This window comes from Schistocerca nitens, chromosome 12, assembly GCF_023898315.1.
Source record: "Schistocerca nitens isolate TAMUIC-IGC-003100 chromosome 12, iqSchNite1.1, whole genome shotgun sequence".
NCBI lineage: Eukaryota > Metazoa > Arthropoda > Insecta > Orthoptera > Acrididae > Schistocerca > Schistocerca nitens.
The window spans coordinates 117,489,782-117,508,710 of NC_064625.1; positions in this window are offsets into that span (position 1 = coordinate 117,489,782).

Consider the following 18,929-nt stretch of genomic DNA (forward strand, 5'->3'; position numbering starts at 1 on the left):
GGCAGAACACATGAATTCATCTGATTAAGGACGACACACCAAACCTGAGGGTGTCCGCTTGAAAGGTCTCTGTTGGATTCCTTTCACGTTAATTTCTTAAATCTGTTGTCATTTACGGCATAAATTCCTCTTCTAAATTTACTGTGGTGTTTCTGACTATCTGGGAGGAGACTGAGCAGTGAAACGTGTTACTTTTACACATAAGCAAGAACGATCTCTGACACTGCTACACTTTAAAACACAGTTTATATGTGATTCATGTCACACAGTCTCATACGGAACCTACATCCACATTCTTTTATATACTGTATATGATAAGATACTGTCATCCCCCTTACCTTCTGTGTGAGAGGATGAATGAGCAAATGTATTTCTAGTTGCATGCTTGAGGGTAGCAGACAAGCCTGTCTGCTAGAGAACAGTAGGACCAACGTCGGAACAGGCAGCTACGCTTTCTAAAAGCAGAGAGGTTTCTATTCTTAGTATGGTCCTGTCCGTCCCTTGTCATGTTGGCATAGGAAGCTGTCTCTCTTGTCACTTCCGTTTGTATCTGGAAGCACGCTCGGTAGGAGCGCAGGTCAGTCTGTCCGTGGCGAGCGTCTGAAGTGGTAAGATCTCCGGCTAAGCGCGTGTCTGCTAAGTCCGTAGGACAATGGATTTCTTAAGTTCAGCCTAACTGAAAAGTTAATCACCTTTATTTCAGGTTTAGCTCTAAAATATCAGATGTTATCTTAAATTGCAACGCAGTGTAATTCGAGTGTGAAGTTCAGAACATAATCCGGTAGTTGCTTTGTCACTACTTTGTGAGTAAAGTGGAACCACGTGTTGATCAGTAACTGTAACTAAGATCATCAATCTTAAATGCGAATGTGCGTGAGATTGTAACGTCTCGTCTTGACAATACTTTCCAATATAGCAACTTTTCTTTATGTTCAACCCACGTGGGGTGTACTTTGTGAGACCAGTACCACGTGCTTATACAATTGTTTGACCGATCAGGTTAGTAGTAAGACGATAGTAACCAGTTCGAGGTTTTTCTTTTGTAAATTGCTTTTCGATCTAATTTATTTTAATTATCAAAATTTTTGTGGAGTTACACTCTTTGTGTAAACCAAGTTGACCACGTGAAGCATGTGGTGTAATCATCAAAGTAGCCCTCAGCTATTCTTTTCGGGAAGATTTCACAGAGTTAGTATGAATTTAGTATACCAGTGTGTGGTAATTACATGACGGACAGGATTGCGCTACGAACGTAACTTCTTTGGGTGAAAATCGAATCGGTTGGTTGTGGTTAATTTCCTCTTGCATATGTTTCAACGTTCTTCGTGTGTTATTTTATGAATGCGGTGTTGTATGCAGTCTCCCAATCTTGGCTCCGTATTTCATGTGTTCCGTAAGATTACAATCTCACGTTTTCACAATACTAAATAAGGCACTAGTTAAGTTATGAATCAAGATTAATATGCTGAAATTTCAATGATCAATGTTAAAATAAATTTCCAAATATAAACTGATTTATTTCTTTTTATTTAAATTCTCTTTTTTATATATATATCACCGGTTGTCGTATGACTATTAAAAGATTATAATTAATGTTAGTCTGATTGGGAAATTGGTAAGCTAGACTGGATACCTGGTGAAACAGTTGCTTAGTAATGCAAGGTTAACTTCCCCAGACAGCTCACAGCTTTTAACCCACTTTTATGGTCTTGATTATCAGCACCGCTTTCAGAAGAAATTAATGCAACAACGTTACACGCTTTTTACCGAAACTGGTTGTTTAATAAAGCGACTATGGAGCTGCGTGCAAACGATGATCTCCCAAAAATTTCTAAAAGATGAAAATCGTCGCCTCCTGAAAACTAAATGAAGCGAATAATTCGAGCTGTGTTGTGGCTCGCGTTGGTGCCACTATGGATAGTGGCGTCTAGTTTTCTTCTTGTGTATACTGGCGCCACTATGTTTGCTAGCGTTGTCTGTCTGCGAGTGGCAGCAGCAGTGGTTATAGATATCTAGTACCATGGTAAGAGATGGAAAAGAGCCACCGTGGTACAAAAACCGCGGTAGAAAACTGCTGCGGAAGCGAAGGGAACTTCACAGCAAACATAAACATAGCCAAAGCCTTGCAGACAAACAAAAATTACGCGAAGCGAAATGTAGTGTGAGGAGGGCTATGCGAGAGGCGTTCAATGAATTCGAAAGTAAAGTTCTATGTACTGACTTGGCAGAAAATCCTAAGAAATTTTGGTCTTATATCAAAGCGGTAGGTGCATCAAAACAATATGTCCAGACACTCAGTGACCAAAATGGTACTGAAACAGAGGATGACAGACTAAAGGCCGAAATACTAAATGTCTTTTTCCAAAGCTGTTTCACAGAGGAAGACTGCACTATAGTTCCTTCTCTAGATTGTCGCACAGATGACAAAATGGTAACTATCGAAATAGACGACAGAGGGATAGAGAAACAATTAAAATCGCTCAAGAGAGGAAAGGCCGCTGGACCTGATGGGATACCAGTTCGATTTTACACAGAGTACGCGAAGGAACTTGCCCCCTTCTTGCAGCGGTGTACCGTAGGTCTCTAGAAGAGCGTAACGTTTCAAAGGATTGGAAAAGGGCACAGGTCATCCTCGTTTTCAAGAAGGGACATCGAACAGATGTGCAGAACTATAGACCCATATCTCTAACGTCGATCAGTTGTAGAGTTTTGGAACACGTATTATGTTCGAGTATAATGACTTTTCTGGAGACTAGAAATCTACTCTGTAGGAATCAGCATAGGTTTCGAAAAAGACGGTCGTGTGAAACCCAGCTCGCGCTATTCGTCCACGAGACAGAGGGCCATAGACATAGGTTCACAGGTAGATGCCGTGTTTCTTGACTTCCGTAGGGCGTTCGATACAGTTCCCCACAGTCGTTTAATGAACAAAGTAAGAACATACGGACTATCAGACCAATTGTGTGATTGGATTGAGGAGTTCCTAGATGACAGAACGCAGCATGTCATTCTCAATGGAAAGAAGTCTTACGAAGTAAGAGTGATTTCAGGGGTGCCGCAGGGGAGTGTCGTAGGACCGTTGCTATTCACAATATACATAAATGACCTGGTGGATGACATCGGAAGTTCACTGAGGCTTTTTGCAGATGATGCTGTGGTGTATCGAGAGGTTGTAACAATGGAAAATTGTACTGAAATGCAGGAGGATCTGCAGCGAATTGACGCATGGTGCAGGGAATGGCAATTGAATCTCAATGTAGACAAGTGCAATGTGCTGCGAATAGATAGAAAGATAGATCCCTTATCATTTAGCTACAAAATAGCAGGTCAGCAACTGGAAGCAGTTAATTCCATAAATTATCTGGTATTACGCATTAGCAGTGATTTAAAATGGAATGATCATATAAAGTTGATCGTCGGTAAAGCAGATGCCAGACTGAGATTCATTGGAAGAATCCTAAGGAAATGCAATCCGAAAACAAAGGAAGTAGGTTACAGTACGCTTGTTCGCCCACTGCTTGAATACTGCTCAGCAGTGTGGGATCCGTACCAGATAGGGTTGATAGATAGAGAAGATCCAACGGAGAGCAGCGCGCTTCGATACAGGATCATTCAGTAATCGCGAAAGCGTTATGGAGATGATAGATAAACTCCAGTGGAAAACTCTGCAGGAGAGACGCTCAGTACCTCGGTACGGTCTTTTATTGAAGTTTCGAGAACTTACCTTCACCGCAAGCAGTAAAGGAAACAAAAGAAAAATTCGGAGTAGGTATTTAAATCCATGGAGAAGAAATAAAAACTTTGAGGTTCGCCGATGACATTGTAATTCTGTCAGAGACAGCAAAGGACTTGGAAGAGCAGTTGAACGGAATGGATGGTGTCTTGAAGGGAGGATATAAGATGAACATCAACAAAAGCAAAACGAGGATAATGGAATGTAGTCGAATTAAGTCGGGTGATGTTGAGGGTATTAGATTAGGAAATGAGACACTTAGAGTAGTAAAGGAGTTTTGCTATTTGGGGAGCAAAATAACTGATGATGGTCGAAGTAGAGAGGATATAAAATGTAGACTGGCAATGGCAAGGAAAGCGTTTCTGAAGAAGAGAAATTTGTTAACATCGAGTATAGATTTAAGTGTCAGGAAGTCATTTCTGAAAGTATTTGTATGGAATGTAGCCATGTATGGAAGTGAAACATGGACGGTAAATAATTTGGACAAGAAGAGAATAGAAGCTTTCGAAATGTGGTGCTGCAGAAGAATGCTGAAGATTAGATGGGTAGATCACATAACTAATGAGGAAATATTGAATAGGATTGGGGAGAAGAGAAGTTTGTGGCAAAACTTGATCAGAAGAAGGGATCGGTTGGTAGGACATGTTCTGAGGCATCAAGGGATCACCAATTTAGTATTGGAGGGCATCGTGGAGGGTAAAAATCGTAGGGGGAGACCAAGAGATGAATACACTAAGCAGATTCAGAAGGATGTAGGTTGCAGTAGGTACTGGGAGATGAAGAAGCTTGCACAGGATAGAGTAGCATGGAGAGCTGCATCAAACCAGTCTCAGGACTGAAGACCACAACAACAACAACCTTCACCGAAGAGTCAAGCAGTATATTGCTCCCTCCTACGTATATCTCGCGTAGAGACCATGAGGATAAAATCAGAGAGATTAGAGCCCACACAGAAGCATACCGACAATCCTTCTTTCCACGAACAGTACGAGACTTTAATAGAAGGGAGATCCGATAGAGGTACTCAGGGTACCCTCCGCCACACACCGTCAGGTGGCTTGCGGAGTATGGATGTAGATGTAGATGTAGTAGATGGTACTATCTTTGAAAGGATGTCAAGTATTTTTTGGGTCAGAGTGTGTCGGGGAGTTTGCCAGGGACGGAACAGCAGTGAAGCCCGGCAGCGGGCGGACCTGCCGGGACTGCTGGAGACACGCAGGCACTGCCAGTTCGAGGGGCTGCAGTTCCGAGGGCCACAACCTCGTTGTCCACCGGACCCAGGACGTTTCAGTTGAGTGAAACCTCCACTATTTTGAGGTCACGCCATTTATTCGCGCGTTGCTGCTCCCAGGGTCACTGAGAAGAAGAGCAACGAGTGGAGTGTTTGGAGTTAGCGAAATTAATTATCCATCCTCCACTTCTTATTGTTAATCATTAAATTCCGTGTGTCTATTGATGAAGTCCAGTCAGCGGTATTTTTCTGCGTAGTGGCGGCTGACGCCTCAAGTACCTGCACTGGAGGTTAGCGTATTTTCGCGGCAGTGTACCTTTCCTCGCCTTGCTACTGCTGTCTAGTAAGGCTTGTAGTTCGACAGCCTCCTTGATTGTCGTTCGGATATTTTGTTTCTCTTGGACTACTTTGGTCGTAGTGGTTCCTTCTGCTTCTGGCTTTTCTAAATACTGGATTCTGAAGACGCAGTGCTGTCCACCGGTTCCGTCTTGCCTTGGTTATTCCATCACTGTATTGGTTATCAGATGTTAGGTCGATTTTGTTAGAGTGTTGGTCTGCGTTTAAACTGTCACTAGTTGGAGTTGCCATCCGGTTAAGTGAATACAACTGTTGGCTGCCTGTCTCACCATTTACAGAGTTGAGGACTTTCCCAGGTCAATCCTTGGAGCACAGTCTGAGCCCACTTCTTTCTCAATTTGGTCAGATTGTGATGATTGTTTTCTTTTTAAAAGAAAGTTAATTTTCGAATTATTACTATTGGGGCCTTTAGCTGACAAATAATTTGAATTTATTGTTAATAAGGCGTCTAGCTGTGAGTGAATTTCTTAGATAATGAATTTTAATTAGACAGATATCTTAGCACAGATATGTTCATGATAGTTCTTTAAATATCTCTTGAAGAAGTTTAATTGCTTCCTAAGAATTTGCTATCCAGGCCTTCAGCCGTCCAATTGGTTTTTGAGTTGTTGCTGACAAATAACTTGAATTTCTGGTCAATAAGGCCTTCAGCCATCGTTCTAATTTTTTAGAATTCTTACCCCTTGTCTAAACTCGATGTTCTGTTTTACGGCTACGTGTCTACTTCTACAGGTACATGAGTTGCGTGCAGTTAACTCTCAAGTACCTGGCAGGCGGTTCATCGAACCACTTCTACGCTTTTTCTGTGGTTGCATTCAACAACAGCGGGCAGGAGATACGAACTGTTCCCCGTACGTGCTTTGATTTCTCTTACTTCATTATGATCATTATTTCTCTTCATGTAGGTGGGCGGCAACAGAACAGTTTCTCATTCGGAGGACAAAGTTGTTGATTGTTATTTCGTGAAAAGATCTCGCCGCAACAAAAGAAGCCTTTGTTTTAATGACTGGCACCCCAACTCGCTTATCCTGTTCTCGATAGGGCAAAACGAGGAGCGCTTTTTTGAAGTTTCTCGATGTACACCGTCAATTTTATCTGGTAAAGACCTCCTTCCGCACTGTAGTACTCCAGAAGAGGATGGACGAGAGTAGCGTAGGCAGTCTCTTTGGTAGATCTGTCACATTTTCTGTGTGTTCTGCCAATAACACGCAGTCTTTGATTCGCCTAACCCTTAATTTTATCTGTGTGATTGCGACCCCTATGTATTTTGTGGAATTTATAGTGTTTAGATTTATGCGGTTTATCGGTCAACCGAAATTTAATGAATTCCATTTAGTACTCACGTGGATGACCTCACTCTCATCGTTACTTAGCGCTAATTAGAGATATCGCCTCTGAACCACTCTGGAATTGGTTGTAATCTTCTCATGACTTTGCTAGACGGCAGATATCATCATCCTGCAGACAATTTGAGACGCCTGCTCACAATGTCTCTGAAGTCGTTTATATAGACTAGGAACAGCAGAGGACCTAAAACACAACCTTGAGGGACGCCAGATTTCACTTTTGTTTCTCTTGATTACTGTCCGTCAATTACTACAAACTGAGACCTTCCGGACACGAAATCACGAATCCAGTCGCACAACTGAGACGGTAACGCATAGCCGGGCCGTTTGCTTAGAGGCCGCTTCTATTTTATTCTCCGAAAGTAAGCTAAGGAAAGTGAAAATTTGTGTGTGTAAAAGGAAAAGCACTTCTAGCAAAGTGTTCGTTTTTTATGGAGATGGGATCGAGACTCTTGTACCTATTGTACCTGCGCCCGAAAGTATGAATCGTGTCCCGAGCTGCATGTTCCTTTCAAGGTACGCACCAACCACTCTTTGCGTTGTACGTGGTGCGTATGTGCATGGTTGTACTTGTATTCCTACTTATATTGCTGTAAACCATCAATTACTGATTTTCTACAAGAGAAAGGTCTTCAAACAAGACCTAGAATGTTACCTACCGTTTGCTTACCTGCTGCTGTGGCGTGTGGTCCCTACAGCCGGCTGTCTACCAGTGCTCTATAGTACAGCCGCTACTGCAGCCAGTGTGTGCCTTCCACTGCCCTCCCGCCTCAAAGCGCTATCCCACGCTACGCCACGCCTCCTGTACCGATCGCCAAATCCGCAATAATCCGCGCGGGAAGCGGCAAACACGGCCGCAGAACGCGTATCTGCGGCAACGCCCATCCTATCAGCACACATGTGCGCTAAACCCACCGGCAACTGACGCAGTTCCATCCCTCGTCGACAAAACACAGCCCCTCGACCACCAGATTCCTTCGCGAGCTACCGTTTCGCTTGTAGTAGCAGAGTTTGCGGAGAGCATCGGCCGTCCCACGGCTCGCCGACCCCCCCCCCCCCCCCCCCAATCTTCCCGTATTCCGTTCTCATCACCCCCACCCCTTCCACCCATCCCCACCCCCGCCCCCTGTCCTAATGTTGGCCCTGATGGTCTGCAGGGTGCGCGCCGGGCCAACTTCCTCAATCTGCCGCCAGAGCGCGCGAGCCCGCCCCAAATCCCCGGGATTCCCCGCTCTAATTGAATTTTATAAACCGCGGGCTATGGCTCCCCCCCCCCCCCCCCGTCCACGTTCTCTGGCAGGGGTGCCACCATTACCGACACCGCTCGCCACACAACCGGGCATGACAGGCTTCCCTCTCTTTCCTCCCCCCCCCCCCCCCACCGCGCGCGCGCGCGCGCACACACACACACACACACACACACACACACACACACACACCGCCAGTACCACACCACTGGGCGACCTCGGTTCGTGTCGACAAGTTTTGCCGGAGTTGTTCTCGACTGCTGAGAAGGCTCCCAGTCGTTGGCTTGCGATTGCTCTCAGGGGTTTCTTTCTGGACCGCAATTTCCTGCTTCCTACCCTCTCTCCCTCCCCTCCCCTTCCCCTCCACCACCTATTCTCCCCTACTGTTCCACCCACGCAGCTAGGAAAACATTCTCGGTCGACACAGGCGCACCAAATCCAGCCCCTAAAGTCCATTACAAAAGTACGCTCGCTACATAGCACCAGAGAAACCAGCTGACCTACTTTACAGCTCTGGTAGGGATATTCACATGACGTAAGTCGTGTAATATTTCACAAAATAAATTAATACTTGTCGGATCTGATGGAAGACCGTGACCCACTACTTACAAGGGAACCTCCCCATCGCACCCCCCTCAGATTTAGTTATAAGTTGGCACAGTGGATAGGCCTTGAAAAACTGAACACAGATCAATTGAGAAAACAAGAAGAAGTTGTGTGGAACTGTGAAAAAATAAGCAAAATATACAAACTGAGTAGTTCATGGGAAGATAGGGAACGTCAAGGAGACTGGGAACGCAGGAGCGCCGTGGTCTCGTGGTAACGTGAGCAGCTGCGGAACGAAAGGTCCTCGGGTCAGATCTTCCATCGAGTGAAAAGTTTAATTTTTTATTTTCTGTTTATGTGACAAACTCTTATGTTTTCATCATTTTTTGGGAGTGATTATCACATCCACAAGAAAACCTAAATCGGGCAAGGTAGAAGAATCTTTTTACCCATTCGCTAAGTGTACAAGTTAGGTGGGTCGACAACATATTCCTGTCATGTGACGCACATGCCGTCACCAGTGTCGTATAGAATATATCAGATGTGTTTTCCTGTGGAGGAATCGGTTGACCTATGACCTCGCGATCAAATGTTTTCGGTTCCCATTGGAGAGGCACGTCCTTTCGTCTACTAATCGCACGGTTTTGCGATGCGGTCGTAAAACACAGACACTAAACTTATTACAGTGACCAAAGACGTCAATGAACGAACGGACAGATAATAACTATGCAAAAATAAAGAAAATAAAATTTTCACTCAAGGGAAGACTTGAACCCAGGACCTCTCGTTCAGCAGCTGCTCACACTACCACGACGCTCCTGAGCTCATTTTGTACATGATGTTGCCTATACGACCCGTGGACTACTCAGTTTGTATATTTTGCTTATTTTTTCACAGTTCCACACAACTTCTTCCTGTTTTCTCAATTGATCTGTGTTCAGTTTATCAAGGCCTATCCACTGTGCCAACTTATAACTAAATCTGAGGGGGGTGCGATGGGGAGGTTCCCTTGTTAGGAACGTACCACCACTGAACAAACAGAAATGACTCGGTGATGATTTGCTGCACACGTGCCGAAACTACACACAGCCATACAAGTTCCCGCTGGTTGTTACATCTCTGAGAGGCCGGTAAACCTACGCGACGTAAATAAGTAAATATGTTTGTGTGTCAGCGAAACTGCTCCGTACAAAATTTTAGCATATGTGTGTAGAGAGTCGTTAAAAAACACGTCGAGAAACAGATAAACAACGAGTAATTAATAATAATAATAATAATAATAATAATAATTTAATACTCAGTAGGATTCTGCGCCTCAATTTGTAAGAACGGAAGGAACGCTTATAGGATCGTTTTTTTGTCAGTCCGTCTGTTGAGATACTTTTTCTCTGGAAAACGTTGGAGTATAAAGTTCAAATTTCTGTCACATATGGTCTATAGTCCCTTGCCGCTATGTCAAACCATCAAAGATGCGGCTATTCATGTCAAATGTTTTGATACTCAAAAACTCATTCATAAATATCTACAAGGATACTTGCCGTTGACCTAGAATCATGGTTCAAATGGCTCTGAGCACTATGGGACCTCACATCTATGGTCATCAGTCCCCTAGAACTGAGAACTACCTAAACCTAACTAACCTAAGGACATCACACAACACTCAGTCATCACGAGGCAGAGAAAATCCCTGACCCCGCCGGGAATCGAACCCGGGAACCCGGGCGCGGGCAGCGAGAACGCTACCGCACGGCCACGAGCTGCGGACCCTAGAATCATGAAATACGCCAAGAAGCAGTATTTGACGCTACAAGTAAAGGAAAGAATCCAAAAGCTGTTACTCTGTAATTATATTACACGAAAATATGTTTTGTCATTTTTTATACATATGTCTGTCTGTTGAGACCTTTTCTCTGTTATTGGGTGGCCTATCAACTTCAAATTTATGTCACATATTAAAGTCTATGGTCACTTGGCGGCGTAAAAAATTCAAACTTCTACGTCAGTGTGATGAAAAGATTCGGCCCTTTTGAAACTCGCAAAGTCACTCATAACCTGTGGGGTCCTCCCCGTTGTCCTAGAATCATGAATTTCGGCAGGATACTCGGTTTCAGGTCCAAGTAACGTAAGAAATTTGTAACTTGTTAAACTGTAATTGTATCACATAAAATTTCTTGCCACTTGTACATTAATTGCATTCATCCTTCGTGAAAAGCATAATAGACGAACGTTACTGAATGTAAACATAAAATCAAGGTTGCAGTCGTGTTTTAGTAAGTAACTAAAAATTTCTTTACTAAATCTTCTCTCCTTACAAAGTGAAGTCACATGATCGCTTCTATATGTATGTACGGGTTAGTCTGAAGAACTACTGTAGAGATTTGGATTCGGTCTTGGAATACTTGGGACCAATAATTTGCCAGTGTCGATATCGGTAGCAGGCAAAATCCGTCGAGATTTTCGATTCCCAGGATGGGTGAACTGTCTATTTACATAACTAAGTTGTATGCAATCCTCAGGGCGCGAGCGTAACTCTACCTGACCAATTTTCCTTGTAGTAGTAAGATAAAATATGAAAACTTTCATGATCCTGTAAGAAAAACCATATTGTTACAATGACCACTGAAGATGCTTTAAAATAAAGCGAAACGCTCTTAGCCTTAATAAGACATTTCAGTCGCAAAAGACTGTATTAATCTACAATCATACTCATAAATTAAGGATAATGCTGGTACATGGTGAAACAACTCTTTGGTGGGCGGTTTGCGGGTTTAAATCACCTCGGGGTATGACCATGCGGTGCATTTGACCTGCAGGCGTCGCACAGTGGCGCTGGCAGCAGTCCACATACGGGGAGGTGTGTTGGCGCATGTCAGAGTACGGTGCAGCGAGTAAGTGTGCAGACGTTTTCAGACGTGCTAATGGTGACTGTGTGTTGAAAATGGCTAAAAGAACACACATTGATGACGTTATGAGGGGTAGAATACTAGGGCGACTGGAAGCTGGTGAAACACATCAGGTCGTAGCACGGGTTCTCCGTGCGGCACAAAGTGTGATATCAGGATTATGGCAACGATTCCAGCAGACAGGAAACGTGTCCAGGCGCTACAGTACGGGACGTCCACAGTGTACAACACCAGAAGGCCGATATCTCACCATCAGTGGCCGCAGACGGCCACGGAGTACTGCAGGTAGCCTTGCTTGGGACCTTACCACAGCCACTGGAACAGTTGCCTCCAGACACACAGTCTACAGACAACTGAACAGGCACGGTTTACTCGCCCGGAGTCCTGCAAGGTACATTCCACTGACCACTGGTCACACGAGAGGTCGTAAGGCCTGGTGTCAAGAACACAGTACATGGTCATTGGAACAGTGGTCCCCAGTTATGTTCACGGACGAGTCCAGGTATAGTCTGAACAGTGATTCTCGCCGGGTTTTTATTTGGCGTGAACCGGGATCCAGATACCAACTCCTTAATGTCCTTGAAAGGAACCTGTTTGGAGGTCATGGTTTGATGGTGTGGGGTGGAATTATGATTGGTGCACGTTGACCCCTGCATGTCTTTGACAAAGGAACTGCAACAGGTCAGGTGTATCGGGACGTCATTTTGCACCAGTGTGTCCGCCTTTTCAGGGGTGCAGTGGGTCCCACCTTCCTCCTGATGGATGATAACGCACGGCCCCACCGAGCTGCCATCGTGGAGGAGTACCTTGAAACAGAAGATATCAGGTGAATGGAGTGGCCTGCCTGTTCTCCAGACCTAAACCCCATCGCGCACGTCTGGGATGCTCTCGGTCGACGTATCGCTGCACGTCTTCAAACCCCTTGGACACTTGAGGAGCTCAGACAGGCACTGGTACAAGAAAGGGAGGCTATACCCCAGCAGCTGCTCGACCACCTGATCCAGAGTATGTCAACCCGTTGTGCGGCCTGTGTACGTGTGCATGGTGATCATATCCCATACTGATGTCGGGGTACATGTGCAGGAAACACTGGCGTTTTGTATCACATGTGTTTCGCGACGTTTTTCTCATCTTATCACCAATACCAGATATGTGACGTGTGTGTTCCCTATGTACCTATGCTATTAGAGCCACATTTGTGTAGTGCCGCGTTGTGTGGCACTGCATTCTGCAATTAACCTTAATTTATGAGCATGAGTGTATATACCATACACTGTGTAACAGCGACTGCGGTGAAAGAGACTGAAAACAAAGGAGATAACTTGTCTTACGTCAGACAATTGAAAATCAGAAAAGCTTTCACTAAAAAATGACGGAACTACCTATGTCCGTCAAGTTCAGTGGCCGCAATGACGTTGCGAATGACACAAGTCTGACCATTACTCAGCAGGCGGCAGCACTGTTCATGGAGAAGTATGAAATTACGAGTTTGCCCCTAATGCTAAGTTTCGCAATCGGCGTACTCGGGAACGATGAAGGAAGACCAAGAAGGCGAGCGATGCCTTCCGAGTTCGCGCTGATTCGTGGACAGACGTTTTTCTCTCCATATGGCAGTGATGTCACAGCCACCTGTTCCAGTTGCCGGCCTCTGTGCTGCACCCAAGTTCTTACATTCACTGTCTACACGTCAGCCGTAATGGACAATGGACGAGCCTGGACACAAGGCGACTCATCACCTAACAGAACAGTAATGGTTCAAATGGCTCTGAGCACTATGGGTCTCAACTGCTGAGGTCATTAGTCCCCTAGAACTTAGAACTAGTTAAACCTAACTAACCTAAGGACATCACAAACATCCATGCCCGAGGCAGGATTCGAACCTGCGACCGTAGCGGTCTTGCGGTTCCAGACTGCAGCGCCTTTAACCGCACGGCCACTTCGGCCGGCACAGAACAGTAATGTTGGACTACCTGCGAGACAGCGGCAAAATGAACGTTATTCATTAACACTATATTGAACGACGTATTTTAGGAGACCAAAGTATCTGGGGTTAGCAACTGATAGACAAATCATATGTAACACTATCAAACATGAATTTTTATTTAATTTTCACTTACTCAATACTTAACATTTATTATCATGTGGCTACGCCCCGCGTATGATAACGTACTTGCCGGCCGCTGTGGCGAGCGGTTCTAGGCGCTTCAGTCTGGAACCGCGCGACCGCTACTGTCGCAGGTTCGAATCCTGCCTCGGGCATGGGTGTGTGTGATGTCCTTAGGTTAGTTAGGTTTAAGCAGTTCTAAGTCTAGGGGACTGATGACCTCAGATGTTAAGTCCCATAGTGCTCACAAGGGAACCTCCCCATCGCACCCCCCTCAGATTTAGTTATAAGTTGGCACAGTGGATAGGCCTTGATAAACTGAACACAGATCAATTGAGAAAACAGGAAGAAGTTGTGTGGAACTGTGAAAAATTAAGCAAAATATACAAACTGAGTAGTCCATGGGACACATAGGCAACATCAAGGAGAACGTGAGCTCAGCAGTGCCGTGTTCCCGTGGTAGCGTGAGCAGCTGCAGAAAGAGAGGTCCTTGGTTCAAGTCTTCCCTCGAGTGAAAATTTTATTTTCTTTATTTTTGCATAGTTATTATCTGTCAGTTCGTTCATTGACGTCTCTGTTCACTGTAATAAGTTTAGTGTCTGTGTTTCGCGACCGCACCGCAAAACCGTGCGTTTAGTAGACGAATCGGAACCGAAAACATTTGATCGCAAGGTCATAGGTCAACCGATTCCTCCACAGGAAAACACGTCTTCTATACGACACTGGTGACGGCATGTGCGTCACGTGACAGGAATATGTTGTCGACCCACCTAACTTGTACACTTGGCGAATGGGTAAAAAGATTCTTCTACCTTGCCCGATTTAGGTTTTCTTGTGGATGTGATAACCACTCTCAAAAAGTGATGAAAACATAAGAGTTTGTCACATAAACTGAAAATAAAAAATTAAAGTTTTCACTAGATGTAAGATTTGAACCAAGGACCTTTCGCTCCGCAACTGCTCACGTTACCACGAAACCACGGTGCTCCTGCGTTCCCAGTCTCCTTGACGTTCCCTATCTTCCCATGAACTGCTCAGTTTGTATATTTTGCTTATTTTTTCACAGTTCCACACAACTTCTTCCTGTTTTCTCAATTGATCTATGTTCGGTTTTTCAAAGCCTATCCACTGTGCCAACTTATAACTAAATCAGAGGGGGGTGCGATGGGGAGGTTCCCTTGTCAGAGCCATTTGACCCATTTTTGACAATGTACTTCCCGGTAGATTCGCAGTATTCTTAATGACATAGATGTATAATCTGTTTTAGGAAACTTTTAAAAGTGCTACTAAACATACCAATGAAAAGTTTCAGGTAAAAATGGTCTTTTTATTAATTTTATGTACAGTTTTTCATAAAAATTTTTGTCTAACTCACAACTTGTGTGGAAGTTCAAGAAACATTTCTTATTTGCATTGAAACAGAGATCCATCATTCGTTTCGCACGCTTCACTCGGGCGATTTCACTGCATGATGGAACCTTGCAGCTTCCTTTCCTACCCATAATAGTCACATTGTGCTGTCTTCTTGTCGCAGGTCTTTTTCAAGCAGTACAGAGGTTCTTTGCGGTACTGGCGCTATCAGTGCAACTACTTCGATGTCTACCGTGATTCCTTGCTTTCATTCCTCACAAGTAGTCCTCAGCTCGTGGTCTCGCGGTCGAGTTCTCGCTTCCCGAGCACGGGGTCCCGGGATTGATTCCCGGCGGGGTCAGGGATTTTCACCTCCCTCGAGATGACTGGGTGTTTGTATTGTCCTCATCACTCCAACATTCATGAAAGTGGCGAGATTGGATTGAGCAAAGATCGGGAATTCGTACGGGCGCTGAAAATCGCGGAATTGAGGGCCCCACAAACCAAATATCATCATCATCATCATCATCATCATTATACTCACAAGTATCACACCTACACAAATGGATTTCTTCCAATGTTTTCTACATGACACTGCATCTCTTCTCTAAAGAAACCGAGCATTCACCACCTTCAGATCTGGTATACCAAGAAAAAGAACTGTTAACATATTTTGGATACTGTGTGTTTGTTTTAGCTTGTGAAATAAGCCGTTAAAAGTTTAATTATATATATTATATAAAAGGCAATGTTCTAAATGACCGACTCATCATGGCACAGCCCAAACGGCTAAGCACAGAAATTTTAAACTTGAATAAGGTGTCGATCTTATACTGTGGGCGTCGTTTAAGAAGGGATTTTTCGAAATTCCAACCCTAAGGGGGTGAGAAAGAGGATGGAGGTATTCTTTTGAAAATGTTGCTATTAAGGCAATATGAAGCCCGAGCTACGAAAATTGGTATTTGGTTTCTCAGTCAGGTACAAAGAAATGTGTTTCAGGGTATCTGGAAATTTAGCCCTATGTGGGTGAAATATTGGGAAAAGCTTTTTTTGAAAACATATCATTATTAAAATACTACTAAAGTATTTCTGAAGCTACACCTATGAACATTGGTATTTTGACTTCTGGGTAGCAAAAAAAAAAAAAAAAAAGTTGTTTGTGTTTTTGGAAACTAAACCGCTACGAAGGAGAAATAGGGGATGAGATTTTTTATAAAAGCATTTTATGTTACCTCTATGAAAATTTGTTTGGCTTCTCTGTTCGAAATAAAACACATGCATTTTACAGTTTCTGGAAATTCAACCCCCACAGGAGGTGAAACGTTTTATGAAAATACTTCATTTTAAACCTAAATCTTTGGAAATAGGTGAGACGGAAAAAGTACGTGTTCAACTGTTTTCGAATTCCAACCCTTAAGGGGGTGAAGTAGGGCCAGACTGATTCATTGATTCATCATTGCCCAGCCAAAACCGATAAGGATAGGAACTTGAAATTCGGAGAGGACGTGGATCTTATATCATACGCATCGTTTAAGAAGGGATTGTCCGAAATTCCACTGCTAAGGGGGTGAAATAGGGGTTAAAAGGATGTTTTTGTTAGTATGTCGACTTTAAGAGAATTTTGAAGCAAGAACTGGGAGAACTGGTATTCGATTTCTCTGTCACTAAATATATTTTGGGAAACTCAACCACTAAGGGGGTAAAGTTGTGGGTTAAAGGTTGTTTGAAAATAATCACTAAAGAACTACCAAAGGATTTTTTTAGGATACCTCTGTGACAATAGGTATATAACTTCTCGGTTGGAAATAATTAAAATAAAAAGTGTTTCAGTGTTCGTCGAAATTCAAACCCTGAGGGAGTGCAACAGGACATGAAAATTTTTGAGGAAGTATCTTGTTACATACACAAAAGGAATAAAATCTCAGTTCTGGGTTAGATATAAAGAGAGAGATGTTAGGAGATGACAGCTGCTGTGGAAATAATTCTGCAAGAACGCAAAAGGAATGATTAACAGAAACTTCGGATTCCAGCTATCAGAATCGCTTTCTGATCAGAAGTACTTTTGAAAACGACATGCTTGTATGGCCTTATTTAGCGTGAAAAGCTTAGGAGGCGTTGCAGTTTGTGAACAACATAATAACTCGATTAAATAAAAGAAACCTCTGCAGGCCAAATAGTCCACATGAGCGATGCAGTGCACTGAGCTAGTACCGGAATATATTTCTACTTCAAATAAAAAATCAGGAATGCTATTGTGTAAACCAGTAGCCACATCCTACAAAGTAAATAAGACTAAATTTAAGATATGTATTATGTCCCAGTTATGACTGGGTAGGTCGATCTTTTCCGTCTGATTGACCGTTCGCAAACACTATCTCGGCTTGTTTCCGACATGATTACCTAACCATCCTACTGCTTACAGTACGCTGCGTCAATTACACAGCCTGCAACACACGTGGAAGACACGGCGCTCGGTCAGAGGAACGTCCATTCGTCAGCGCCATTTGCCGTGGCAACCATGCATTGCCAGGCACATGTTCATAATGCCATTTTCCCTCAATTTGCAGACACCGAATGAAGACTGTTCATTATTAGCTGTTACACAAGGATATTTTACGGATGATAAATTATGGTCCCCACGGATTTCAAAATGGTGGTCGAATAGTGACACAAGAATTTAATTGCCGGCCGAAGTGGCCGCGCGGTTCTGGCGCTGCAGTCTGGAACCGCGAGACCGCTACGGTCGCAGGTTCGAATCCTGCCTCGGGCGTGGATGTGTGTGATGTCCTTAGGTTAGTTAGGTTTAACTAGTTCTAAGTTCTAGGGGACTAATAACCTCAGCAGTTGAGTCCCATAGTGCTCAGAGCCATTTGAACCATTTGAAGAATTTAATTTTGTGCCCAGCTAAGATATCTACACTACTGGCCATTAAAATTGCTACACCAAGAAGAAATGCAGATGATAAACGGGTATTCGTTGGACAAATATATTATACTAGAACTGACATGTGATTACATGTTCATGCAATTTGGGTGCATAGATCCTGAGAAATCAGTACCCAAAACAACCACCTCTGGCCGTAATAACGGCCTTGATACGCCTGGGCATTGAGTCAAACAGAGCTTGGATGGCGTGTACAGGTACAGCTGCCCATGCAGCTTCAACACGATACTACAGTTCATCAAGAGTAGTGACTGGCGTATTGTGATGAGCCAGTTGCTCGGCCACCGTTGACCAGACGTTTTCAATCGGTGAGAGATCTGAACAATGTGCTGGTCAGGGCAGCAGTCGAACATTTTCTGTATCCAGAAAGGCCCGTACCGGACCTGCAACATGCGGTAGTGCATTGTCCTGCTGAAATGTACGGTTTTGCAGGGATCGAATGAAGGGTAGAACCACTGGTCGTAACACATCTGAAATGTAACGTCCACTGTTCAAAGTGCCGTCAATGCGAACAAAAGGTGACAGAGACGTGTAACCTGGATTCATCAAAAAAAAAAATAAAAAAAAATGAGGTTTTGCCATTCGTGCACCCAGGTTCGTCGTAGAGTACACCATCGCAGGCGCTCCTGTCTGTGATGCAGCGTCAAAGTTAGCCGCAGCCATGGTCTCCGAGCAGATAGTCCATGCTGCTGCAAACTTCGTCGAACTGTTCGTGCAGATGGTTGTTGCCTTGCAAACGTCCTCATCTGTTAACTCAGGGATCCAGACTTAGCTGCACGATCCGTTACAGCCATGCGAATAAGATAACTGTCATCTCGACTGCTAGTGATACGAGGCCGTTGGGATCCAGGACGGCGTTCCGTATCACCCTCCTGAACGCAACGATTCCATATTCTGCTAACAGTCATTGAATCTCGACCAACACAAGCAGCAATGTCGCGGTACGGTAAACCGCAATAGCGGTAGGCTACAATCCGACCTTTATCAATGTCGGAAACTTGATGGTACGCATTTCTCCTCCTTACACGAGGTATCACAATAACGTTTCACCAGGCAACGCCGGTCAGCTACTGTTTGTGTATGAGAAATCGGTTGGAAACTTTGCTCATGTCAGTACGTTGTAGGTGTCGCCACCGGCGCCAACCTTGTGTGAATGCTCTGAAAATCCA